Source organism: Hemiscyllium ocellatum, chromosome 2 (genome assembly GCF_020745735.1).
Source record: "Hemiscyllium ocellatum isolate sHemOce1 chromosome 2, sHemOce1.pat.X.cur, whole genome shotgun sequence".
NCBI classification, from domain to species: Eukaryota; Metazoa; Chordata; class Chondrichthyes; order Orectolobiformes; family Hemiscylliidae; genus Hemiscyllium; species Hemiscyllium ocellatum.
Window position 1 is genome coordinate 38,270,042 of NC_083402.1, and position 8,314 is coordinate 38,278,355.

Below are 8,314 nucleotides of genomic sequence, written 5' to 3' on the forward strand. Positions count from 1 at the left end.
ATAACATGACCACAAATTCATTCTATTAAATTTAGTGGGCCATCCACCTTCTAGGATGTCTACACATACCACCACAAACACGCTGTGCTATACATTCCCTGGAACTATCATGGGTTTTAGTTAATTTAGGAAATCAGTATAACAGGGACCTCCTCAGTGACTCATTTTTATCATCAAGCTAATATTCAGAATTAATGTAATTATTGAGAGGAATGGAGCAAAGAACAATGCCAATCATACAGTGCTCAGCTAACAATCAGCTTCTCTTCCTCATCCCAAACCCCATTTTGTACTGACCTGAGCAGAGAGAAAATTCCTATATCCAAATTTATTTTCATTGGGAATAGCAGGCAGGACCAGAATGAGAAGTTGAGACAGATAGATTTTAATTTCTTGAATAATGTCACTGATGCTCTCTATTTTCACCATTTCTAAAATTATTTTAAAAACTTAGGTCTGCTGGGATATGGTTTTTTTAATGTACAGGAACCATATTATTTTCTAGTATTTTAGCAGCATTTCAAAAGAGGTCAAGTCCTTGGCCTCTTTTTCTTTCTTCAACTTGCTCCCAGATGACCAGTGCTTCCAGGCCACTCGAGAATCTTTCCCTTTCAGAATTTGTTGTGAGAAAAATATTTGCATCTTGTTATTCTTCTTTTCATTCTGTTGTAAACATATTCTGCTCATCTTGTTAAATTCAAAAACAGAGGTTAGATGCCAATTTGCATCCTTTTGATCTGATATTCAATACCAAAGACAACACCACATGCATTTATGCAAACACTCGATAAGAGTGAGAAGCAGCAAGTGACACACACCCAGAAACCATCTTTCCTTATTTACACTTGATAATATTAAGTAACAACATGAAGATATTTTCTATTCACTTACATTAACAGACATACAGAAATCTAATATTTGGGCACCATTGCAATAACATTTCAGTCTAACTGGATTCCCGTACAATCCAGGGATTCATTTTTGATCATGATTGTTACAGTGATCAAGTATTCCTATTGGTGTTACATGTCGACATAATATCATTACAGTGGTTTCTTTTAATATATGGACAAATAGTCTCCTTCCTATCAGAAAGATGTTGTGAAACTTAAAAGGATTCAGAAAAGATTTACAAGAATGTTGCTAGGGCTGGAGGATTTGAGCTATAGAGAGAGGTTGAATAGCCTGGGGCTGTTTTCCCTGGAGCAGCAGAGGCTGAGGGGTGACCTTATAGAGGTTTACAAAATCATGAGGGGCATGGATAGGATAAATAGACAAAGTCTCTTCCCTGGGCTGGGGGAGTCCAGAACTAGAGGTTTAGGGTGAAAGGGGAAAAATATAAAAGAAACCTAAGGGGCAGCTTTTTCACGCAGAGGGTGGTACGTGTATGGAATGAGCTGCCAGAGGATGTGGTGGAGGCTGGTACAATTGCAACATTCAAGAGGCATTTGGATGGATATATGAATAGGAAGGGTTTGGAGGGATATGTGCCGGGTGCTGGCAGGTGGGACGAGATTGAGTTGGGATATCTGGTCAGCAGGATGAGTTGGACCAAAGGCTCTGTTTCCGTGTTGTACATCTCTATGACTTTATGACTCATTAAGCAAATATATAGAATCTGAATCCTTTATGAAGAAAGTGGTGGTAGTAATAAAGTAAAAACAATGACTGCAGATGCTGGAAACCAGACTCTAGATTAGAGTGGTACTGGAAAAGCACAGCAGTTCAGGCAGCATCCAAGGAGCAGTAAAATTGACGTTTCGGGCAAAAGCCCTTCATCAGGAATACAGGCAGAGAGCAAAGCAATATAGTAATAAGGCAATAAGAAAATCAAAATACAGTCAAGAAGGGTCAACTTAGAATCACAAGTATTATGGTACAGATGGAGGACATTTGGCCTATTGTGCCTATGCTGCCTCTATTGTCCAGTCTGGCTCCCTTATCTACAGCCACTCTCCTATTTTTTTCCCCATACTCCTGTAACAATTATAATCCAGAAAGTTATCCAGTGGCCTCTTGAATGCCATAGTCTTGTGAAAGGGGAATATTGCTAGTTTTCTTTGAGAATGTAATAAGCTGGTTGGATAGAGGGAAACCAGTAGATGTTGTGTATTTGGAGTTCTGAAGGTGCCACATAAAAAGCTGACCTATACAAGATTTTTTTAAAAATCATTGTTTTGGGATAATAAAGCATTATTTACTTAGGTCTTTCATGGTCAGTGTTTGTTGGTCATCCTAATTGACTTGAACTGAATAGTTTGCTATGTCACTTAAAGGGCAATGAAGAGTCAAGTACATTGATTTGGGTCTGCAGTCACTTCTGTTCACACCAGGTAAAGAGAGCAGAATTCTTTCTGGAAAGGATATTAGTAAACCAGATGAATTCTTACAGTAATTGATAGTAGATTCATGTCGCCATTACCAAAATTGCCTTTAAAATCCAGATTGCATTAATTAAACCAAATTTAAATCCCAGAAAGCTCTGTGCTGGGAATTGAAACAATTTCTCCAGATAACTAACTGAGACCTCTAACTTATAAGGCACATTGATATTGCTATCATGTTCTCTCTCTGGGGGATCTGACTAACTAAAAAAGACAAAGTGTCAAGATAAAAAGGCCATTTTAGTTTGGCAAACTGTAACTTATGCAGTGTTTCAGGGATCACCGCTCAGGCTATAACTATTTACAATCAATACCAATGAAAGCACAGACTGAATTTAGAAAATAGAACATATAACAGTACAGCACAGACCAGGCCCATCAGCCTTGATCTTGTGCCGGCCTTTTATCCTACTCTAAGATCAGGTTAACCTATATACCCTTCATTGTACTATCTTCCATGTGCTCATCCAAGAGTTGCATAAATGCCCCGAAATGTAACTGACTCTACTACCACTACTGGCAGTGCATTCCGCGCACCCACCATTCTGTGTAAAAGTCCTACCTCTGACATCCCACCTAAACCCTCCTCCAATTATCTTAAAATTATGTCCCCATGTGATAGGCATTTCCACCAAGGGAAAAAGTCTTTGGCTATCCACTCTCTGCCTCTCAACATCTAACACCTCTGTCAAGTCACTTCTCATCCTTCTTCACTCCAAAGAGAAAAGCCACAGCTCCCTCAACCTTTCTTCATAAGACGTGCCCTCCAGTCCAGTCAGCATCCTGGTAAATTTCCTCTGCATCCTCTCTAAAGCCTCCACATCTATTCTATGAAGAGGCGACCAGAACTGAACACAATATTCCAAGTATGGTTTCATAAGGGCTCTGTAGAGTTGTGGCATAACCTTATGGTTCTTAAACTCAATCTCCCTGCTAATGAAAGTCAACATATCATACACCTTCTTAACAACCCTATCAACTTGGGTAGCAACTTTGAGGGATCTATGGACATAGACCCAGAGATCCCTCTGTTCCTCTACTCTGCCAAGAATCCTGCCTTTAACTCTGTGTTCTGCATTCAAATTTGACCTTCCAAAGTGAACCACTTCACACTTTTCCAGGTTGAACCCCATCTGCCATTTATCAACCCAGTTCTGCATCCTGTCAATGTCCCTTTGCACTCTACAACAGCTCTCTACACTATCCTCAACTCCAACCTTTGTGTCACCAGCAAACTTACTAACTCACCCTTCCACTTCCTTATCCAAGTCATTTATAAAAATCACAAAGAACAGAGATCCCAGAACTGATTACTGCAGAACACCACTGGTCACTGAGCTCCAGCTGAATATATTCCATTTACTGCCACCCTCTGTCTTCTATGGACCAGTCAGTTCCATATCCAGACAGCCAGATTTCCCTGAATCCCTTGCATCCTTACTTTCTGAATGAAACTACTTGGGGAACCTTTTGAAACATCTAGTTAAAATCCATGTACACCACATCTACTGCACTACTTTCATCAATGTGTTTTGTTACATCCTCAAAAGAATTCAATAAGGCTTGTGAAGCAAAACTTATCCCTCACAAATCCTACCTGTGAAAGCTTTGTTGTGCTCCCTTCTACATCTAAGTCCATTCTTCAGTTCATTCCTGTGTTATGGATCAGGCCAGAACCTCTTCAAAACATCAAGAAGGTAGCCCAGACCCTAACTGTGCTAGTTGTTTTCAGGAGGTGTAAAGTAGGTATTCCAGGAGCAAATCAGCTGGTCAAACCACTTAGTTTGAAACAAAACAGAATTTACTTACAAGATTACGAAAGGAAACACAAACAACAGAAAGCAGCTTACCGAATAACTTATCCTGTCTGAAAATCCAACAGACTATCCCAACTTAATGATGCTGTTCCAGGTACTTGCATAAATACCCCTTGGCACGAAAGGTAAAATTAAACATGAGCTCTTACAGGATAAGAGAGAGAGAGAGAGAGAGAGAGAGAAAGAAAGAAAATACCAGCCTGGACGTGCGTCTGTGGATCTAATAGCTTTTCCATATTACTGCTTTTAAAAAAACCAAACCACCAGAGAAACATGAGCTGGGAGAACTAGCCACACCCCTTTTTTTAAATATGAAAGCCTCTGCCTGAGGCAGTACCTGTTAGCTATTATCAAATTGGGCCTAAAACCCTTCAATCTTCAGACTTGTTGGAATCTGTCATTTATAACCTCTCTGAAAAGAAAACCCAAGGACTGCATAACCTTGATAAAGCAGCAGCTTCATCACACTTGGCTACTTTGTAACCCTCCAAAGCCCTGTCTGATCCTTGCCACCTCAACCTGAAGTAAGCTTCCTTCTTCCCCTTGACTAGATGTTCCACATCCCTTGTCACCCATGGTTCCTTCATCCTACCATCCCTTTCTTGCCTCACTGGGGCAAACCTGTCGAGCATTATCAGCAAGTGCTTCCGAAGCAACCTCCACATTTCTGTTGTGCATTTCCCTGAGAACATCTGTTCCCAATTTAGGCACCCCAGTTCCTGTCTAATAGCATTATAGTTCCCCCTCCCCTAATTAAATAAAATATGTTTCCATACCATCTGCTACTGTCCCTCTCCATGAGTATAGTAAAGGTCATGGAGGTGTGATTGCTATCATTAGAGGATAATACAAGGACGTCGCTCGGGATGGAGGGTTTAAGCTATTGGGAGAAGCTGAATAGGTTGGGGCTATTTTCTCAGGAACATTGGAGGCTGAGGGGTGACCTTATAAAGGTTTATAAAATCATGAGGGAGATGGATAAGGGAAACAGACAAGGTCCCCAGCCCAGTGCAGGGGAGCCCAGAACCAGACAGCATACATCTAGAGTGAGAGGGGAAACATCCATAAGGGAGCAATGGGTAACCCCACCTTGGCCCCCATTTACCCCCCCCCACCCCCAACACACAAATATACACACACACAGAGGGGCAGCATGTGCACAGAACAAGCCACCAGAAGTAGTGGAGGAGGCTAGCACAAATCACAACATCACACACCCAAAAGGCATCTGGATGCATACATGAACAGGATGGTTTCAGAGCAACATGGGCCAAGTGCTGGCAAATGGGACCAGACCAAGCCAAGATATCTGGTCAGCATGGATGTCTCCGTGCCACACATCTCCTTAACTCTAAGACCTTAAGAAATCGGACCAGGAGTAGGCCATTCAGCCCCTCCAGTCTGCGCTGCCATTCAATAGGGTCATGGTTAATCCAACTCCTTTAACACTGTTTCATATTGGGATTCTAAACATTAACTCTGTTGGAACCTGGAATATTTGCTGTACTCTTTTTACGAGCTCAAGGTTCTACAAGAATCAATTTTGGAAGTCGTTCCTAACCTTCTGATCATAGAGCATTGAGTTGCATAACATGGAAACAGGCCCCCTGGTCCAACCCATCCATGCTGACCAGACATCCCAAATCAATCTAATCCACCTGCCAGCATCCAGTCCACGCCCCTCCAAACCGCCCCCCCCGATACACCACAAATGTTGCAACTGTACCAGCTTTCATCATCCACACCCCCCCCCCCCCCCAAGCAGCTCACCCCTCACAAGCACCACCCTCTGCATGAAAATGTTGCTCCCCAGTCCCTCACTAAATCTTTCCCCTCTCACCCCAAACCCATGCCCTCCAAGTCTGGACCCCCGCACCCCCCCACCCCTGGAAAAAGATCCCAGCCTTTTACCCTATCCATTCCCCCCATTCCCCCCCCCCCACACCCCAAATAAAAGTAGTGCTCAAGCATCACAATTAAGTAATTTCATGAAAATACCAAAAGGATTGCTGCATAAAATCTGGGCTCTGGGCACAGTCCATCCCGGAGAACGGGAACTTACTTGATGACTCCCGCAGTGCCACATAGTCAGCCACTGAAGGTGGACTTCACCCCAGTAGGTAGTTGCATCAAAAAAGTAGAGCTTTCAGCATGTATCCACCAGAGCCCCAAACCCAATCTGGCCTTACACAGAATCACAACACTGAGGACTCCTTCAATATTGAAACTAATTTCACTGTGTTACTATCAGTGTAGTTGCCTGATGATTATCACAGTGATAGTAACCACCACATGGTCTTTCCTATAAATATATGACAGAAGTGCTTTACAAACTGAATATGTTCTCATGTAGGATTTTCAAATGAGAAGGTTGAAATAACTGCACAGAGACCAGTATCCCAATACCAAGTCACCCTTTATTTACTTGTACACAGTAAAAAGTTTCTGACCAGACAACTGAGAGCAAGTCCCTCAAATGAGGAGACACTGAATCTCTGTTTATATCTGTCAGCCAGGGTTTTCCTGAGTCAATCAGGGATCTCATAGCCAATAAGATCCACCTGATCCTTGTTTCAATCACTACAAAGGCACAGTTCATAAATAAAAGGTTGCCTATTTCATTTGAAAGAATTTCTTTCAGAGGATCAGTAGTCTTTAGAATTCTCTTCCAAGGAGAAAAATCAAGGCTGGGTAATTGGATATAATAGAGATAGAGATAGAGAAATTACACTGGAAAACAATTCAATATTGTCATTCAGGCTTGCAGAGTGTGTGCTTGCATGTATTAGAATATGTCTACAATAATATACAAGAGAAAAAGAACATTTATATGCATGGTGCCTGTTCCAACTCAACAAAGTGGGTGTCAACCATTTACTGGCTCATTTTTAATGAGCAATGTGCTGACCAATCTGAGTCAACCTACCTGGAATAAAATTGAAAACGAAGCCTGACTTTTTACGACGAATCAGGATGCATTCTCCTTGACAACACCCCTACCAGTCAGTGTTAATTTGCCAATCAGCATTATCCTCTCAGGCAGTCATGTCAGTTTTCCCCTTGAATTGGTATTCTTGTGAAATACAAAGAATCAATTTTTTTCAGCATTACTCAAAACCTGAACTACCAAACAATGATTTGTCTTAATCACTACTGCAATGTTTTATTATTTTCAAGTGGCCATATTTGATATGTCTAAATGATGTAAGTGTAACATATATTAATACATTCCAGTAAGAAATATGTAGTAATTTGTGATGAAGACAAGATTTGTTTTTTTGGAAAGTTGTGTTCCAACGTAGAGAAAACCATGAACTGTTTTAAGTTTGATTTGTATTTCTATAATCAATGAATGATATTTGGTTGTCTAGAAATATGCAGACATGCACTCAAATTAGGCTTTTAATAATCCTTGAAATTAATAGTTGAGTACTTCAGAAAACAAAGGGTAGGAGACCATTACCTCACGATAATGGGGGTATGACACAGTAAGACAGGGACAGAAACCAGGTATTTTCAAAAGATAGACCGTCCAGAAGGTCAGTGAGCATGCATGTTCCTTTCAGATAGAAGCAAGTCATTCAGGGAAGAAAGAAGTCTTGACTGGCTTAATGACAGAAAGAGAAAGCTCCACAAACAGAAGGCTGTGGAAGAAGGTTTAAGAAATCCATGTTGAGAAGTGAGCTATGTTAGCAATTTGATTAAGGGTCTCAGGAAGAAACATTAAACAAAACAAATGTGAATAGCTGTGTCAACTAAACAAGGAACTTTAAAGTGGAAAAAGGATGCCTCTTCACTGAGACTTCATCTCACAATCTTAAGGGTAAAAAGCGAACAGAGTCATAGTCATAGAGATGTACAGCATTGGTCTAACTTGTCCATGCTGACCAGATATCTTAACCTAATCTAGTCCCACCTGCCAGCACCCGGCCCATATCCCTCCAAATCCGTCCTATTCGTATATCCATCCAAATGCCTTTTAAATGTTGCAAATGTACCAGCCTCCACCTTTTCCACTTGCAGCTCATTCCATACACGTACCACCTTCTATGTGAAACAGTTGTCCCTTAGGTCTCTTTTATATCTTTCCCCTTTCACCCTAAACCTCTAGTT